The sequence below is a fragment of the Lynx rufus genome, unplaced genomic scaffold (assembly GCF_022079265.1).
Source record: "Lynx rufus isolate CCGP_SWC_20201006 ecotype Redwood Valley unplaced genomic scaffold, mLynRuf1.p SCAF_3, whole genome shotgun sequence".
Taxonomy (NCBI): domain Eukaryota; kingdom Metazoa; phylum Chordata; class Mammalia; order Carnivora; family Felidae; genus Lynx; species Lynx rufus.
Window position 1 is genome coordinate 162186278 of NW_025814845.1, and position 20565 is coordinate 162206842.

The 20565-nt window shown below is 40.9% G+C and overlaps 1 protein-coding gene and 1 pseudogene across 4 annotated transcripts in view; one reads left to right on the forward strand and one right to left on the reverse strand.

The window, feature by feature from the left end:
* Positions 1–20565, forward strand: part of IKBKB (inhibitor of nuclear factor kappa B kinase subunit beta) — a 79373-nt gene that overhangs the window by 29455 nt on the left and 29353 nt on the right. The gene's annotated exons all lie outside the window — the stretch shown is intronic.
* LOC124520412 (SIN3-HDAC complex-associated factor-like) lies at positions 7735–20211 on the reverse strand (annotated as a pseudogene).

The window sequence follows — 20565 nt, forward strand, 5'->3', positions numbered from 1 at the left end:
CGGGCTTACGTTTTCTCAAACTTAAAATGAAGGGTTTGGGCTTGGTGATCTCTAAGTTCCCTTCTAACTAAATATTCTATTTTCATTATTCAGAGGGCAGGTTTTCAGAATGGGCATCCCAGAATGTCTTTGACATTCCATCCCAGCCTGACTGCATGGCCCAGTTTCTCTCACTTCTCCCCTAGTGCATTTCCTTTCCCCAGAGCTTTGTCTTGATGCTTTCTGTTCATTCCTGCTCCATCCCCTCTGTCTCTCTCTGCACCTGAACTGATTGCCTACTGCTTTTTAATATTCTGTTTGCCAGGCTGTTCTCATCACATCTTTATCAACCATATTCTCTCCAAAGTCTGTGTATCCAACCCTGAGCCTTATCCTCAGCTCCATACCCATGTCTATTTACTTCTCCGCAAATCATTACCAAATGGAAATCCTAGACTTCTTCCCTAAGCCAGATCCCTTCCTAGCATCCCTTTCCTGTGTCACCAGCCCATCTTCCCGTCAGTAACCTAGCCATGAGTGCCAATTCTGAATCTCGTCTCTTAGAACCTGCTCTCTTCCTGCTCCATACCCTCCCATTTAAAGGCTCCAGAGCCTTTCAGCCCTCCTTCATGCCACATATCCTGTTTTCCCTCTCTGTTCCCACTGCCCACACTAATTCAGTGTCATAACAAATCACTGCAATGATCCCTCACCTGACCTCCTTAGCCCCATCTTACTCGTCCATCTTTCATGCTTTTGAAAGGACACTTTCGTCATAATCCTTCAAGGCTAAACCTCTTTGCTTCACATTTCTCTCAATCCACTGTCACCAGCTTAGCAGGTTTGTGGCTCTCAAAACCCCCTTTTCAACCCTCCTGCTAGCCTTTGCACGTGGCACTTCCGAAAGGGGGGCATCCTAAAGAACGCTGCTCCTGCACCTGCCCAATGACCTGAAGCCTTCTTGTCTTTTGGGACACAGCTTTAGACCCACCCTGACCCGTCACTCACAGTGGCTCTCCTCATGGCGTTCCTCTCCCCTGCTGCCTCCTGCGCTCACTTGGTACTTGATGTCTCTGCTGTTGTTATTGGATCTCTGCCTGTGGCTGACCTTGAGGACTGACTTCTGGCTTTGGGGGCTGCTGACCAGGCTCTGCAGTGAGTGAAGAAAATGCCTTGATTCGGTGTCAAATTTCCCACAATACCTAGGAAGCACAAGACACTTCATTAGCACTTGTCGAACAAATGAGAACGATTGTGCACTTTTCTCTCAGCAGTTGGTGTGACTGCCTCGCTACCTTCCTGGGGGGCTATTTTAGCTGAGAAACCTTCAGCCAGATTAAATCTTTTTCCACATGTTCACACTTGGCTTTCTAATCTGTTTTGTTTGGAAAGTCCAGTACACCAGAGTGACTGGCCATAGTAGTGTTAAATGTTAAAAAAAGAAATCTCAACTGAGTAAATTTTAAGGATCTTACTGGCTTTATTCAACAATTCATGAATTGGGCAGCGCCCCATCTAGCAAACAGAAAGGCTCTCTGAGGAGCTGCACAAAATGAAAGACTTTGATAGGCAGAAGGGGGCAGGACAAGGAAGTCACTAGCAAAGAGTGGATTGTTTCAGGTAAGGTCACCTTTCTTTGGAGGATGGCAGGGGCCCCATCAGGCAGATTACCTCATTAGTGCAGACCAGGTAATTCCAGACTAAGATTACATTCCTGGCAGAGGCTGAAGCTACAGTTAGGTTAGATGCCCCCCTTAAATTTCACTTTTGTGACATGGGCTTAGCACAAGTGACTGACTCCATTTTAGGCCTGTTGTCTCTTTTTTACAGTTCCTCCCTTTTGATCAGACTTTGAGCTTAACTGAGAGATGTGATCAAGATTTAAGGCATCAGTGTCACTCCCAGCTACTGCTCTGAAGTTCTAACAGTTTTTGCTGATGCTCTGTGATTATTCATAGGTCATGACTTCTTTTTGCTGAGTCTATGTGGAATGCACAGGTCATGGCTTCAGGTTCACATTTTTTTCAGTCAGTAATTCTCCTCATTCCTTTTTTGACATTCCAGTCTTAGGGCAATCACTTGATGATTAGTGGCTGTGAACATGCATTTACAACTTTTTGAGGAAATACAGCATGCTAGGGAGATTGCTATGATTTTTACACACAGGGTAATTCCCAACGTCTGGAGTGTGCTTCAAGACCATGGCCCCCAAGACCTAACCCAATCAAAATCGAATAAAGACAGACCGTGTTGAGTCACTTTCTTAAGTCAAATGGCTTAGTTCAGTGATTTTATGTAGCTGAGTATCAACTTCTCTGAAGTGTTAATCCAGGCACAGTAAGTAGTGTTGGCCGTAGCACAGACACCTTGCTCAGCTTAAAGATAATCAAGGACTGTCCTATTATCAGGAACAACTTTGCCCAGAGAGTCTAAGGATTTTTGTTGGGCAGCTATTGCTTTAAGAGTTAAGGAGAGTTTCTTGATAATAGCCTCATATGTACTCCTAGCCAGGAAAGCAAGGACCTGCCAAAGGGAGCTAATACTGAATCGTGAATGCTTCCTGGTAATTCCCATTTGGATCCTTGGCACAGGACTGGAATGAAGGCCAGTAAAATTTAAGGGTCTGTGTACCACACAGGTGGTTTTATTCTGGTTACCTTTGCCTTGTGTCCCTTTCTTTGTGTAGAGCCTGGATGCAAGGTTCCCTGGGTACCCTGCGATTGTTAACCAGAGAATGGGAAATGGACCCCCAGGGTTAGAGAGTCTGATGCAATAGAGATGGAGCAGAGTTTGTTCAGAGAAACTGGGACATTGGAAATCAGAAGTTTGTGACAGAGTTACAGAATCGCCAGCATTGTGGTACATCCAATAGTTGTTTGGAGGTTAGATTACCCCCTTAGCAATGGCCTGGGACATACAGATGATGGTGTTATCTTTCCAGGCCAATGCCAGAGTAAAGGACAGAAAAGGAGGAAGAAAGGATTTCATGTTTAAAGTATGAAGTCTTGCTCTAGTGACTTGGGTGGGAGTAGTCTACCTTGGTGTTAGCTATTTCTCTTCCTGGTCAGAGAGCCTGGCTGCCATCTGGGAGAGGAGGACCTGGTGTAGTCTCTTCCAAGGAAACTGAAGGGCAGTCTTTGTCTTTATTGATTCCAAATTAGAAGGGTGGAAGAAAATTAGAAATGTTAGTTTGGAGAATCATAGCCAAATATTTGAAGAAACTAGAAGAATTTAGGATCCAATCTAGTTTATGGGTATATAACAAAACCTCAAAGAAAATTAACAGGACTAGAATCTATCTACAAAAGTGTGAACAGTTTTTCTCTCTACAGTTATCCCCATTTTTTAAATTAAAAATGATCACAGTGAAACTAATGTGTTTGCATTAAACTTGGCCTGATTACTTATGTCAATGCAGCAAGAATAGTGATTAGCCATATAAGCTCCTTTTAAGACTGCTTTGTGGACCTCTTCATAAAGAATGAGATTGAACTCTTCAATCTCTGAGGCCAGGAAGCCAAGCCAAGGATTTATCATCAGATTTTACCTGCAGTACCTATAATTTAGGTGAATTTTCTCTTCTCAAGTTTCCCCTAAATATCCTGGGGTTTCTGGGGCTGCCAGTAAGTGACCTTTCTTAGTCATCTGGTAAGACTGCTAGGAACCTTTTATAAGCAAGGTACCCAGTGATTTTTCCAAGCAGTTCCTTGAAGCTGTCTGGCCATATCTGAGTCTACACACATCTCTCTTAAATGTAACATTTCAGTCAAGGCCTCGATAATATAGCCCAAGTTTTTAACTGTGTCTTGTTACAAGGAGAACAGTGTCTTATTGGACTTATCAAATACCTAGCTGTATTACCATGAAAAGAATACTCAAGAGTTTCTGGATTCTGGAGGGACCAGGTAAGGAGAAAAAGTAGATGTTTCATTCATACCTTTGTTACAAAGGTATGCTTTATAAAATTGCTGTAAGTCAGGCATAGCTTAGAAGGTCTCCTTAGGGGTGCCTGGGTGGCTCAGTCTGTTAAGCGTCTGACTTCAGCTCAGGTCATGATCTCATGGTCCATGAGGTTGAGCCCTGCGTCGGGCTCTGTGCTGACAGTTCAGACCCTGAAGACTGCTTCAGATTCTGTGTCTCCCCCTTTCCCTGCCCCTCCCCCACACACACTCTGTCTCTCTCTGTCTCTCTCAAAAATAAATAAACATTTAAAATTTTTTTAAAAAATAAAAAGAAGGTTTGCTTAAATCTGGAAAGGAAAACAAAACATCGAGGAACCAGCAGTATTTCAAACCAAAAGGCATAATCTTCCTCCTCAGGTCATTCAGTCCCATTTAATTAATGTTTGTTCTGCTTGAATCCAGTTCTCCCATTAATTCGGGAAATTTTTACTGAGGACAATTTTATGATCTTAAAGTTATCAGAAACCTGTACTTGGCAAAGTTCTTTCCCAAGTACAAACCTATTCTCTTTGAAGTACTTCTGCAGAAACACTTCCATAAGAGCATCAGAGTAGGAGAATAGAACAGTAACTTTCTGCAAATGATGAAGACTTAAAAATGATGAGAGTTTATTTGATAAGGGAATTGAGTAATTTCTGTGATATACAACATTTTAGTATAATAACTGGAATTATTATTGATAACATTATTATAGGAAACATAGAGATCCAGGAATTTCATACAGTTTCTGGAACACTTACATACCAACACAAATATAATATAAAGAAAGCTTAGTATTACATCTCATATAACAATGCTTCCCATATAATTTAACATAGCAAATAAGCCCAATTAGTTTTACATACCCTTTTGTATAAAGAGAGAGAATAAATCTTTTGACATCTTCCAGGAGCCCTCTGCAAAATTCTAGTTAGTTCAGGGTCAGAAAGACTTTATTTAGATCAGTAGTCCAAGAAAGCTTTGCCATTTTAAAAGAGAGAAACCAAATTCAAATTTTGTACCATCTTATTTTTGATATTGAAACTCCTTTTTTATTCAAATAATTTTTTTTTTTTTTTTTGAGAGAGAGAGGGAGAGAGAAAACCCTAAGCAGGTCCCACACCTAGCACACACGGGGTTCAATCCCACAGTGATGAGATCATGACCTGAGCCTAAAGCAAGACAGATGGACGTTCAACTGACTGAGCCACCCAGACACCCCTCAGATAAATTAATTTTAATCTTAGCCAACTTGACCACACATAAAATTCCTTTCCCAATATTCCTTTTTTACAAACATTCTAGGTCTTTTTTACATTCATATTTTGTCCTGTGTTTTTCCCACTTTCCCATTCTGAAGTAGCCTCACTTAAGGACAAAATTTATTTTCCCTTAACAAAAATGCCTCTCTGTTCCTCATAGCTTCTCTTACTGAAAACACACATGCTCCTTTCCTTGTGTACAGAGATGTTTCTCTTATTATTTCCAGTAGCTTTTACTGCATATTATTTAGAATTTTTAACCCTTAGAAACTAATTTCTAGTGAAAACTGAGATGTAAGCTGTTGTGAACTGCATGTTAAACCAGCATTCTTCATGTTGGCAAATAATGAATATATTTAATAATTTTTAGAAGCATACACTTTTGTTTAGACTACCCACAGAGACTTTATGAGACATTAGACAAAGACAGCCATCATCCGATTATTTTTCCTATTGATGATATAATATAGATAACATATATTCATATCATATTATCATATAGATAATGAGTTTATTTGATTAGTAAACCCATGTAGAATAAATGTTGTATGTCTGCATTATATTTAATGCTGATAATGCTGAAGACATGTTTATTTTTTTTATTTTCTAGTAAGACTAAATTTATTCAATATCCTAGTAAAACTTTTGATTGTAAATCTCCAACAGTGTAAAAAGTACAAAACACATTTGTAGATTTCTAATATATTAATACAAAGTGCATGACTACATACAGTACATCCTACAGGCAAAGAGGTGGAAGAGGAAAAAGAAGGCTGTGATTGAGGTCTAGTAATAAATCAGAAGTATAGATGATCCATATTATAATATATTCTACCACCAATACTGTAGCCAAAATGTACAAAAAAAATTTTTTTTGAAACAACAGGAGGAAGATGATAGTGGCTGATGCTCTTGGAATTCACCGCAGAGGCTGTGGGAGAGCCAACCCAACCCACGGTGTATTCTGTGCATATGGTGGCTTGTTTTTGCCATAAGGAAGAAATATAAAATTTTAAATTTAGATTAAGAACTATAAAACTATAGGGTACCCATAAAAAGTGGCTCACTCCTTACTGTTACTTATACTGTCTAATTTTTAAAATCCAGTTTTAAAAATAAACACAATGTCATGTTATTATAAGGTAGGCAAATGATCCTAATTATGAAAAGTCTGAACCAGTGATAGGTTATTCCTGAACGTTTAGAAAAGAGGCAATGAGAGTACTTTGGTTTGGGTTCAAGTAAAAAGCCTTTTTTTTTTTTTTTTTTTTTTAAGTAAAAAGCCTTCAAATGAAGATTTTAGAATTGAAGAGCTTCGTGTTCAGGATGCATCATCTAACATTTCAATGTTAACAAAGCCTGTTAACAAAGAAGTCAAACCTAAACCAGCCCACTCAGCATTAACACACACCTCTCTTTTCTTTTAGTATAATTTTACTTCAATATAGAGTGGGGGGAAAAAAAAAAACACCCAAGCCCTAATAGAGTAAAACCAATCAAACAACCACTCTACACAGACAAAACCTTTGCAAAGGTCAACTGAAGTAATCCAGAGCTAAAACTGAATTGTGCAGATTTTCAATGAAGTCACCAGTCATGTAACACAAACAAAAGTCAATTATTTACCCACTAGGCAGACTGTCTTAAGAAATGTGCCCAAAGAAACATTAACCTTTGTTTTTGTGTGTATGCCATTCTGAAGACTTGCACAATTTTTTAGGTAATTTAACATTTTTAATAGACTGTGATCTCCACCATGCGGTAATGCTTTGGTACTCTTCATTTAGGATTGCTCATCCTAAAACTTTACATTTCCCCAGAGGAGCTTTGATTCTGTTTTAGCAGTTTCAATATAGATTAAAATCTTTATCAAAAATCAGTATGGAGGGAGGTGACAGAGGATGCAACATACACACTCAAGTTACCTCTCTGTATGTTTAGAAATTACTCCTTCAAGGTATTTGCACCAGAGAACTTATGTCCTGCTTAATATTCAGTAGTACAGGTTTGAATCATCAGAGCCTTGGCAAGACCTTAAATTATTAACAACTACCTCTTGGGGCAAGTCCATGTTACTGAGTTATGACAAATTTATTATCATGAAGGAAAACAAGGACAGCCAGCCATCTTAAAAATGCCCCAACCACTGCTTCTTAATATAGAAAGAGTAAAACTACATACGTTTATCATACAACAAATCCCATCTCTGTCCCCTGAAATTCCCCTAGTTTCATTCATTAGAAGGGGATTAAAAAAAAAAAAAGTCTTAAAGAGCACTTTATAGCAGCATCCAGCTTTCCTATGAAATACTCAACATCTTAAATATTATGTATACTTTTTTTCTTTTAGTAAGCTGGACACTGGCTTCAGACTTTGTGGAATTGGAGGAGAAATAACAACCCATTCAAAGCTATTCTAGAAAGTGTCTTTTGGCAGAATAGCAAGTATCCAAAGTTAAAAATAGGAGGGTTTTGTTGCTTTGTTTTCTTTCCAAAATTTAAATCGTTTTTGTTGTTGTTGTTGTTGTTGTTCCCTTTCTACCTAAACCTCAGTCACCACTCCTGAGTGGAGATGGGCAGAGGCGCTGGCCCCCGCTCCTCCGGCTTGTCAGCAGCTGCTTTCTTATTGTTGCAGCAAGGCTTAGGTGTGTGACAATAGGTGTGTGACAATGAGGACTTCTCCAAAATGGCCTTTATAGATAATCCCACAACATATTTTCTGTCTTTTCCAGTATGTAAAGTCTAAAAAGGAAAATGGGCATTCTGTTGGAGCCAGGAGCCATCTCTGTATCTGAGCCATCATCTGACTGGTTACCATAACAAGGAGACTGAGCTGGGGAGGCACTTGAGGTGGTACTGTGAGCATCAGAATTGTGACGTTTAAATTCCTTCTGTAGTTTACTGATCTGGTTGCTTTTTATCCTGTTTCCAGATAGAGTCTTCACTGTCTTTGGTTTCAGTGTTGTCTTCAGACTGGGTCCTGTCCTTGCATCTGCTACATGATTCCAGTTTGTTTGTTTGTTTGTTTGTTTGTTTGTTTATACTGCTGGCAGTTTCTTCCATCTTTTCACAAACAGGACACAGGCATTCCAGATGTCTCCTCAGTGAGTCTCATGCAACCCAGGACAGCTCTGGAAGTCTTTTTCATAGCATTTACTGTCAGTGAATCAAGAACTGGAGGACTTAGCTCTGCAAATACAGCAGCCCTCTATACTTGGTTACATCCTTGGGTTGTGAAAACCAAATATCTTTCCTTCTGGGAAACGGTCTTCCAAAATCAGCGGACCTACGCACAATAACGTTCCCGAGGTCTGGAGTGCACGCCAAGCTAGCCTCCCCCCGCTTCCAATTGCTCCCTCCTCCTCAACTGCCTTGTCTAGGACATGTCTATTTTTTTATGTTTATTTTTGAGAGAGAGAGAGACAGACAGACAGACAGCATGTGAGCAGGGAAGGGACAGAGAGAGAGAGAGGGAGACACAGAGTCCCCGGGCTCTGAGCTGTCAGCCCAGAGCCCAACACGGGGCTCGAATTCACAAACCGTGAGATCATGACCTGAGCTGAAGTCTGATGCTTAACTGACTGAGCCACCGAGGCACCTTAAGACATGTCTATTTTAATTAAACCAACAAATTTAAATTAACTTTAATACCAGATATTTTCCCAGATCATGTGAACTTGAAGACCATTTGGGTTAGTTCCTATCATATTTCTGAGTGTTAGGAATACTTAATTCATATAAATGCTTGTTTGTTTTTAAGCCAATTAAATACAAACACATTAATTTTGTCAATACCATTCAGAGGAAGAAAATACCACACATCTATAATGCATTTATGTAAAGATATATGTAAACATGCAGACATATGCAAAGAGAGACCTTATAGCTTTCATTGAAAATTTTAGCAATAAAGGAGCACCTGGGTAGCTTAGTCAGTTAAGCTTCCAACTTCGGCTCAGGTCATGATCTCATGGTTCATGAGGTTGAGCTCCACATCGGGCTCTGCACTGACAGTGCAAAACCTGCTTGATATTCTCTCTCTCTCTCTCTCTCTCTCTCTCTCTGTCTCTCTGTCTCTCCCTCTCTCCTTCCCTCCCTCTGTCTCTGTCCCTCCCCCACTCATGCTTTTCTCTAAATAAATAAATAAATAAATAAACTTAAAAAAAATATTAGGGTATGATAATGCAAAACTTACTAGTTTGTAAAAGCATTTGGATCCAAATCAAGTTTCTGGTAGATGAAGTGAGGTTATCTACAAAGATGTTGAAAGCTTTTTCTACTAATATTTGTGGGGAAGGCACTTAAGATTTATAGTTGTCCTTAAAAGTAATCTTATAGAAGCCGTGAACCAGATTTGGGACAAGGGACCTTCTGTAGCAATTCGTATTTGTAGAAAGCCTCTCCCCACTTTTTTCTTCATTCCTAGGAATTAGGGATGGTCTAGATAAGAGTTCCTGGAGACAACCAGGTAGAGCATTTACCTCTCAAAACCACAGGGAAAGAGTGCTAGTTTCTCTAAGAAGTACTTTTGTTCCCTAAGGTCAGAATTTTTACAGTCCTTACAAACCTTTTGAGAAAAGTAAGGCAGGTTTGGGGATTGGTGAAAAGGATAGGTGGACTTTGAATTGTTTCTGGAGCTGCATTTCTGGTTTTGCAAAGATTTGTAAGATAAGGACAGTTGCTTTTAATTTCTCAAGGAATTGGGTTGTAACTTAAATGATAGCATATGTTGGTTGATCCACCCATTTAAAGCACATTAATTTGCTTTTTTTTTTTCTTTATATCAGTAAGATTTCCAACTAAGATGAAGATCAAAGATCTCTGTGTTCTGAGTTTAGAGCTGTTTGCCTTTTCAGTGTTTTAGCAAATCCTTCCACAAAGTCTTCAGAAGTTTTTTTCTTTCTGGATACATAATTTTAGCTTGGGGAGAAGGGCTAAAAAGAAATTCCTATCAGGCTCTGATCCAGTGTGGTCAACTTCTGACCACTGTGTTACTTTAAAAAGTCCTTTCAGGGGTACCTGACTGGCTCTGTTGGTAGAGTGTGTGACTCTTGATCTTGGGGTTGTGAGTTCAAGCCCCATGTTGAGTGTAGACATTACTTAAAAATAAAATCACACACACACACACAAGGCCTTTCAAATATTTTGTCAAGTTCAAGCTGGGACAAACAGTAAATATTCCTGGCAGTATTGAACAACCCCTTGGACTCAAGAGGCATCCCCAAAGAAGATGCAAAAGATATTTTCTTTTCCTCTCTCTACTGACTACGACAGACAGATACCAGGAAGAGCTGACTCAGGTAAGAATTCTCACCTTAGCCAGCTTCTGCTAGTCTTTCAGGATCCCATCGGTCGACTCTGAGTGGGGTTTAAAGTAGAGAGTGTAGCTCCAGTGTCAGCCAGGATTTGGTAAGGGTTTTTTCATTAGTATTAATTTCAGTTTCCCCTTGGCTGTTTAAGGGAATAATGTAGCACTTTATCAGAAAATCCTTCAGTTTCATCTGTGGGGTCCTTCCTTCAGAGGCAGATATGGAGCATTCGAGTTGGTGCTGAAGGATGTGCATGGGACCTTTGAGAAAACCATTTTTCCAGTGTCCCAGTTGATTGCAAATGAAACATTGATTTCAGGGCCAGTTTTTTGATGAGGGACCCCTGAGAGGGTGCGATGTGGGAGACCTAGGTGTTGTTTTATATACCTTTTGTTTGTTTAATTTTTCATTACCTTTTGCAATGAAACTTTCTTTTTTTTTTTTTTTTTTTTTTTTTTTTATGAAGTTTATTGACAAATTGGTTTCCATACAACACCCAGTGCTCATCCCAAAAGGTGCCCTCCTCAATACCCATCACCCACCCGCCCCTCCCTCCCACCCCCCATCAACCCTCAGTTTGTTCTCAGTTTTTAACAGTCTCTTATGCTTTGGCTCTCTCCCACTCTAACGTCTTTTTTTTTTCTCCCTTCCCCTCCCCCATGGGTTCCTGTTGAGTTTCTCAGGATCCACATAAGAGTGAAACCATATGGTATCTGTCTTTCTCTGTATGGCTTATTTCACTTAGCATCACACTCTCCAGTTCCATCCACGTTGCTACAAAAGGCCATATTTCATTTTTTCTCATTGCCACGTAGTATTCCATTGTGTATATAAACCACAATTTCTTTATCCATTCATCAGTTGATGGACATTTAGGCTCTTTCCATAATTTGGCTATTGTTGAGAGTGCTGCTATGAACATTGGGGTACAAGTGCCCCTATGCATCAGTACTCCTGTATCCCTTGGGTAGATTCCTAGCAGTGCTATTGCTGGGTCATAGGGTAGGTCTATTTTTAATTTTCTGAGGAACCTCCACACTGTTTTCCAGAGCGGCTGCACCAATTTGCATTCCCACCAACAGTGCAAGAGGGTTCCCGTTTCTCCACATCCTCTCCAGCATCTATAGTCTCCTGATTTGTTCATTTTGGCCACTCTGACTGGCGTGAGGTGATACCTGAGTGTGGTTTTGATTTGTATTTCCCTGATAAGGAGCGACGCTGAACATCTTTTCATGTGCCTGTTGGCCATCTGGATGTCTTCTTTAGAAAAGTGTCTATTCATGTTTTCTGCCCATTTCTTCACTGGGTTATTTGTTTTTCGGGTGTGGAGTTTGGTGAGCTCTTTATAGATTTTAGATACTAGCCCTTTGTCCGATATGTCATTTGCAAATATCTTTTCCCATTCCGTTGGTTGTCTTTTAGTTTTGTTGGTTGTTTCCTTTGCTGTGCAGAAGCTTTTTATCTTCATAAGGTCCCAGTAATTCACTTTTGCTTTTAATTCCCTTGCCTTTGGGGATGTGTCGAGTAAGAGATTGCTACGGCTGAGGTCAGAGAGGTCTTTTCCTGCTTTCTCCTCTAAGGTTCTGATGGTTTCCTGTCTCACATTTAGGTCCTTTATCCATTTTGAGTTTATTTTTGTAAATGGTGTGAGAAAGTGGTCTAGTTTCAACCTTCTGCATGTTGCTGTCCAGTTCTCCCAGCACCATTTGTTAAAGAGGCTGTCTTTTTTCCATTGGATGTTCTTTCCTGCTTTGTCAAAGATGAGTTGGCCATATGTTTGTGGGTCTAGTTCTGGGGTTTCTATTCTATTCCATTGGTCTGTGTGTCTGTTTTTGTGCCAATACCATGCTGTCTTGATGATGACAGCTTTGTAGTAGAGGCTGAAGTCTGGGATTGTGATGCCTCCTGCTTTGGTCTTCTTCTTCAAAATTCCTTTGGCTATTCGGGGCCTTTTGTGGTTCCATATGAATTTTAGGATTGCTTGTTCTAGTTTCGAGAAGAATGCTGGTGCAATTTTGATTGGGATTGCATTGAATGTGTAGATAGCTTTGGGTAGTATTGACATTTTGACAATATTTATTTTTCCAATCCATGAGCAGGGAATGTCTTTCCATTTCTTTAAATCTTCTTCAATTACCTTCATAAGCTTTCTATAGTTTTCAGCATACAGATCCTTTACATCTTTGGTTAGATTTATTCCTAGGTATTTTATGCTTTTTGGTGCAATTGTGAATGGGATCAGTTTCTTTATTTGTCTTTCTGTTGCTTCATTGTTAGTGTATAAGAATGCAACTGATTTCTGTACATTGATTTTGTATCCTGCAACTTTGCTGAATTCTTGTATCAGTTCTAGCAGACTTTTGGTGGAGTCTATCGGATTTTCCATGTATAATATCATGTCATCTGCAAAAAGCGAAAGCTTGACTTCATCTTTGCCAATTTGGATGCCTTTGATTTCCTTTTGTTGTCTGATTGCTGATGCTAGAACTTCCAGCACTATGTTAAATAACAACGGTGAGAGTGGGCATCCCTGTCGTGTTCCTGATCTCAGGGAAAAAGCTCTCAGTTTTTCCCCGTTGAGGATGATGTTAGCTGTGGGCTTTTCATAAATGGCTTTTATGATCTTTAAGTATGTTCCTTCTATCCCGACTTTCTCAAGGGTTTTTATTAAGAAAGGGTGCTGGATTTTATCAAAGGCCTTTTCTGCATCGATTGACAGGATCATATGGTTCTTCTCTTTTTTTTTGTTAATGTGATGTATCACGTTGATTGATTTGCGAATGTTGAACCAGCCCTGCATCCCAGGAATGAATCCCACTTGATCATGGTGAATAATTCTTTTTATATGCTGTTGAATTCGATTTGCTAGTATCTTATTGAGAATTTTGGCATCCATATTCATCAGGGATATTGGCCTGTAGTTCTCTTTTTTTACTGGGTCTCTGTCTGGTTTAGGAATCAAAGTAATACTGGCTTCATAGAATGAGTCTGGAAGTTTTCCTTCCCTTTCTATTTCTTGGAATAGCTTGAGAAGGATAGGTATTATCTCTGCTTTAAACGTCTGGTAGAACTCCCCTGGGAAGCCATCTGGTCCTGGACTCTTATTTGTTGGGAGATTTTTGATAACCGATTCAATTTCTTCGCTGGTTATGGGTCTGTTCAAGCTTTCTATTTCCTCCTGATTGAGTTTTGGAAGAATGTGGGTGTTCAGGAATTTGTCCATTTCTTCCAGGTTGTCCAATTTGTTGGCATATAATTTTTCATAGTATTCCCTGATAATTGTTTGTATCTCTGAGGGATTGGTTGTAATAATTCCATTTTCATTCATGAGTTTATCTATTTGGGTCATCTCCCTTTTCTTTTTGAGAAGCCTGGCTAGAGGTTTGTCAATTTTGTTTATTTTTTCAAAAAACCAACTCTTGGTTTCGTTGATCTGCTCTACAGTTTTTTTAGATTCTATATTGTTTATTTCTGCTCTGATCTTTATTATTTCTCTTCTTCTGCTGGGTTTAGGCTGCCTTTGCTGTTCTGCTTCTATTTCCTTTAGGTGTGCTGTTAGATTTTGTATTTGGGATTTTTCTTGTTTCTTGAGATAGGCCTGGATTGCGATGTATTTTCCTCTCAGGACTGCCTTCGCTGCGTCCCAAAGCGTTTGGATTGTTGTATTTTCATTTTCGTTTGTTTCCATATATTTTTTGATTTCTTCTCTAATTGCCTGGTTGACCCACTCATTCGTGAGTAGGGTGTTCTTTAACCTCCATGCTTTTGGAGGTTTTCCAGACTTTTTCCTGTGGTTGACTTCAAGCTTCATAGCATTGTGGTCTGAAAGTATGCATGGTATAATTTCAATTCTTGTAAACTTATGAAGGGCTGATTTGTGACCCAGTATATGATCTATCTTGGAGAATGTTCCATGTGCACTCGAGAAGAAAGTATATTCTGTTGCTTTGGGATGCAGAGTTCTAAATATATCTGTCAAGTCCATCTGATCCAGTGTCTCATTCAGGGCCCTTGTTTCTTTATTGACCGTGTGTCTAGATGATCTATCCATTTCTGTAAGTGGGGTGTTAAAGTCCCCAGCAATTACCACATTCTTATCAATAAGGTTGCTTATGTTTATGAGTAATTGTTTTATATATTTGGGGGCTCCGGTATTCGGCGCATAGACATTTATAATTGTTAGCTCTTCCTGATGGATAGACCCTGTAACTATTATATAATGTCCTTCTTCATCTCTTGTTACAGCCTTTAATTTAAAGTCTAGTTTGTCTGATATAAGTATGGCTACTCCAGCTTTCTTCTGGCTTCCAGTAGCATGATAAATAGTTCTCCATCCCCTCACTCTCAATCTAAAGGTGTCCTCAGGTCTAAAATGAGTCTCTTGTAGACAGCAAATAGATGGGTCTTGTTTTTTTATCCATTCTGATACCCTATGTCTTTTGGTTGGCGCATTTAATCCATTTACATTCAGTGTTATTATAGAAAGATACGGGTTTAGAGTCATTGTGATGTCTGTATGTTTTATGCTTGTAGTGATGTCTCTGGTACTTTGTCTCACAGGGTCCCCCTTAGGATCTCTTGTAGGGCTGGTTTAGTGGTGACAAATTCCTTCAGTTTTTGTTTGTTTGGGAAGACCTTTATCTCTCCTTCTATTCTAAATGACAGACTTGCTGGATAAAGGATTCTTGGCTGCATATTTTTGCTGTCTAGCACCCTGAAAATCTCGTGCCAATTCTTTCTGGCCTGCCACGTTTCAAAAGAGAGATCAGTCACGAGTCTTATAGGTCTCCCTTTATATGTGAGGGCACGTTTACCCCTTGCTGCTTTCAGAATTTTCTCTTTATCCTTGTATTTTGCCAATTTCACTATGATATGTCGTGCAGAAGATCGATTCAAGTTACGTCTGAAGGGAGTTCTCTGTGCCTCTTGGATTTCAATGCCTTTTTCCTTCCCCAGTTCAGGGAAGTTCTCAGCTATGATTTCTTCAAGTACCCCTTCAGCACCTTTCCCTCTCTCTTCCTCCTCTGGGATACCAATTATGCGTAAATTATTTCTTTTTAGTGTATCACTTAGTTCTCTAATTTTCCCCTCATACTCCTGGATTTTTTTATCTCTCTTTTTCTCAGCTTCCTCTTTTTCCATAACTTTATCTTCTAGTTCACCTATTCTCTCCTCTGCCTCTTCCATCCGAGCTGTGGCAGTTTGCATTTTGTTTTCCATTTCCTTTAAAGCGTTTTTCAGCTCCTCGTGCCTGTTCATTAGTCCCCTGATGTCTGTAGCAAGAGATTCTCTGCTGTCCTGTATGCTGTTTTCCAGCCCAGCGATTAATTTTATGACTATTATTCTAAATTCACTTTCTGTTATATTATTTAAATCCTTTTTGATCAGCTCATTAGCTGTTGTTATTTCCTGGAGATTCTTCTGGGGGGAATTCTTCCGCTTGGTCATTTTGGATAGTCCCTGGTGTGGTGAGGGCCTGCAGGGCACTTCCCCTGTGCTGTGGTGTATAACTGGAGTTGGTGGGCGGGGCCGCAGTCCGACCTGATGTCTGCCCCCAGCCCACCGCTGGGGCCACAGTCAGACTGGTGTGTGCCTTCTCTTCCCCTCTCCTAGGGGCGGGATTCACTGTGGGGTGGCGTGGCCCGTCTGGGCTACTTGCACACTGCCAGGCTTGTGATGCTGGGGATCTGGCGTATTAGCTGGGGTGGGAAGGCAAGGTGCACGGCGGCAGGGGGGGCAGGCTTAGCTCGCTTCTCCTTAGGTGATCCACTTCAGGAGGGGCCCTGTGCAGCCGGAGGGAGTCAGATCGCTGCCGGAGGTTTGGCTCCGCAGAAGCACAGAGTTGGGTGTTCGCGCGGAGCGAGCAATTTCCCTGGCCGGAGCCGGTTCCCTTTGGGCTTTTGGCTGGGGGATGGGCGGGGGAGATGGCGCTGGAGAGCGCCTTTGTTCCCCGCCAAACTGAGCTCTGTCGTCCGGGGGCTCCGCAGCTCACCCTCCCTTTGTCCTCCAGCCTTCCCGCTTTCTGAGCAGAGCTGTTAACTTATGACCTCCCAGACGCTAAGTCGCGCTTGCTGTCGGAACACAGTCCGTCAGGCCCCTCCGCTTTTGCAAGCCGGACTCGGGGGCTCTGCTTGGCCGGCGAGCCGCCCCTCCGCCCCGGCTCCCTCCCGCCAGTCCGTGGAGCGCGCACCGCCTCGCCGCCCTTCCTACCCTCTTCCGTGGGCCTCTCGTCTGCACTTGGGTCCGGTGACTCTGTTCTGCTAATCCTCTGGCGGTTTTCTGGGTTATTTAGGCAGGTGTAGGTGGAATCTAAGTGATCAGCAGGACGCGCGGTGAGCCCAGCGTCCTCCTACGCCGCCATCTTCCTAGTCTCCCGCAATGAAACTTTCAATGAAGCTATTTTGGTATCTTGAAGACTTTTGGAAGCTTCTATACATCAATAAAAATAGGTATCCATCCCATTCTGTTTGTTTGATTTGGAAACCCTTGCTGTTTTTAATTTTTAGCCTTTTTTTTTTTTTTTTTTTTTTTTTTAGAGAGAGAAAGAGAGTACAAGCTGGGGAGAGGGGCAAAGGGAGAGAGAGAGAATCTTAAGCAGGCTCCACACTTAGCACAGGGCCTGACATGGAATTTGATCCCACGACCCTGATCATGACCTGAGCTGAAATCAAGAGTTGGCCACTCAACCAACTGAGCCACCCAGGCGCTTGCTTTTAAGTGTACTTCTTAAATAAAGGATCTTGTTTAATTGGAATGTTCCCATATTGGCCATTGTAATTCTGGGTTGTCTTTAGTAAGATTTTTGGAGATATTTATAGCTTCCTAAACCATAGTTTTTAGTCAATAAATAAGCAGGTGGCTGGAAGATGGCATACTCAACCGTTTGGAATTTAAGGATTTTTTTTTTTTTTTTTTTTTAAGCTAAGGCTTTGATTCTCTTGGAGACAACCTAATAACCTAAGGGAAATGTGTTGCTGGTTTAATGATTATAAGGTGTTTTATGGTGTACTTCATCACATGGAAATTTTCTTGAGGCTGCAGGTGACCTAGTGTCAATCTAGGCTATTCTGTGACCAATTCATTTATTCACTCATTGAGTCATTCATTCATCCATTTATTTTTAAGTAGGCTTCATGCCCAGCACAGAGTGCAACACGGGGCTTGAACTCCCGACTGTGAGATCAAGACCTGAGCTGAGAGCAAGAGTTGGATGCTCAACCGACTGAGCCACCCAGGCACCCCTTTGTAAAAAATTTTTATTATTTATTTATTTTTTGGTAACCAATCTATTCTTAAGTTGGATGACCAGCTTAAGACACAGGAGTCTTAAGAGTTAGCTAGCATATATTCTAACAACTTTTAAGTGTTCATGTATGCTCACTAGTTTTGTGGATTTTGGCTTCTGAGATTAACAATAGCCTTCATCAACACAAATCACATTGAACCTAGTCTGACCCTGGTCAGTAACCACCAACAATTACTAACATGGAACTGGGGACTGGGGAAAGAACTAATGCAGCAGATTCCAAAGAATGGGGACTGTGGGCCGGGATTCTAAACAAATGGGAAACTGTGGACTGAACCACCAGCAGTTCCCAAGGTGGAATCTGAGGACTAAACCAAGGATTGGGGATTCTAATCAAATGGGGAACTGTAGAAAGCCAGTTAGATGGGGAGCCATCTAATTGTCAATTTGTGCAAAGAGCTGAGCTCAGAACCAAGAAGAACTCACCGATGGCCCCTGGAAAACAGGAAGAAAGAGAACTGGAAGGGTTCCCGGGTAACATGCTTGTGTTTCTTGTTGTCCCTGAAGCTGTCAGAAGTTTCCTTCGGATCTCACAGCTGTCACCAAATGTGTTGAAAAACAAAATTCAACTGAGTAAATTTTAAAGATCTTGTTGGCTTTTTCAACCATTCATGAATTGGGTGGTGGTAGCATCCCATCTAGAAAATAGAAAGAAGCTCCAAAGAGCTGTACAAAATGAAAGACTTTTTTTTTTTTTTTAACGTTTATTTTTGAGAGAGAGAGACAGAGCATGTGTGGGTTGGGGGTGGGGGGTGGGGCGGGCAGAGAGAGAGGGAGACACAGAATCCAAAGCAGGCTCCAGGCTGCGAGCTGTCAACACAGAGCAGGACACGGGGCTCAAACCTATGAACCATGAGATCATGACCTGAGCCGAAGTTGCTGGCTTAACACACTGAGCCACCCAGGCGCCCCCAAAATGAAAGACTTTTATAGGCAGAATGAGAAGGGACGTGGAAGTCACTAGCAAAGAGTAGAATGTTTCAGGCAAAGTCACCTTCCTTTGGGGACTAGCAGGAGTCTGTCAGGCACATTACCCCACTAGTGCTGCCAGCTAGTTCCAGACTGACTAGTTAAGATTACATTTCTAGGAGAGGCTGAAAATGCAGTTAGGTTAGGAATTAAGTCCCTGTTGGTGATGTGGCCTTAGCACAAGTGACTCCATTTTGGACCTGTTGTCTCTTTTTTAACAGTAGGCACATAGTCAATTTTTATTGAGTGAACAGACATCCTGTTGTACTTCTTACCCATTGGTGACTTAAAGCAGTTGGTGACTGTCTTTCTTTTCTCTCTAATCTCTGTTTCAGCATTTCGGTACATTTACCTTCCCGTTTCTTTTCTATGGAATGTATCCAAAACAAGAATGTTCTTAAGGGAGTTTAGTAATCTCTTTAAATCTGGAGTGTGGTAAGTAGGGATTCATGGATACAGCTCTTACAAAACTGCTTTTCTACATGGAAATCTAGCTGGTCCTAGCTGGTCCCTAATTTGTGGTTTGTAATCTGAAGAAAACATATAGGAACTGTGACTTGAAATTCTGGTTCATCAATAAGAACTCCAGGAGCGTCACATTGTTCAGTCATATATTTGTGTCTCCTCCTGGGATAAGGGAAAGCTAGGGTAACCCGGATGCCATTCCTGATAGGAATAACAGAAGGAGGCAGTTGTTTTCCTGTGGCAAGTCTTAATCTGGACCCTCTCAGCATCAGCTGTCCTAGGAAATGCCATTGTGTAGCTTATAAGTTCACATACGGTGGGTGCTTCTTACAGCTCCTTTCTACAGTTGGAATGTGAGAAATTAACTTTTAGGCTTTATGCTTGTGTGGTTTTCAATTTTTATATACATGTATTTTCACTATCACTAAAGGTTTAGATTTTTAATAAACTTTCAGATGTAAATGTATTTTTCTTAATCTCAAATTCTCATTTTCCATCCAATTAGGTTCTCTTTGCTTGAGACAATTTTGATTCATTTCATGGCACTGCTGTTCAAGTACTGTTTTGTAAAACGTAGCACAGTCAGGCTATGCTTTTTAAAGACTGACTCTGCAAGGGGAGTTGTTTCAGAGTTGTTGCCTGTCAAAATTCTGTGTTACTCAGTCCAGCAAACTGCATGTAATGATACCTGAAGAATTCTTTAATTCCACAGTCAATCTTAAGTGGACAAAAGTGTTTGAGAGTAAATGCCTGCCCTGAAATGAGGATTCAAGTTTGTTTCATGTACAGTTGCTTCAATGTAAATAGACCGCTATTAATAGTAATCCGTGGATTAGTTACCAGCTTGCGTGCCTCCTCACTAAAGATCAGATGACTATTCCTCATCAGCCTGGTGTAGAAGATAGTGCTTTTGGTCTGGTCCAGATGTTTTTCTCCAGTACTGGGGGGCTTCTTGGCATGTCTCTCTAGCTTGTGGCCCATGTTATATGCATGGAGATGTCCATATCTGACTTGAGAGGGGTTGTCTCAGCCTGGGCATGTGTTCTTGCTCAAAATACAATGAATCTCAACTTTCATGTATTCTGCTTTTATATATTGTGCTCTGACACTCTTATCATGTACCAAAATGGGCCTTTTGTGAGTCCGTCAGTGAACATACATGTTGAGTTACTGTACGCAGGGCTCCCTCCCAGCCACGAGTTCAGGTTCAGCTGCACCATGCCTGCACGCAAGGCTGTGTTTGTGCAGTTTCTCGAATGTCTTCCTGTACTTTGCCTTGACTCTTTAACGAAAAATTAGTAAAACACAAATGAAAGTGCTGGTCAGAAGCATCAG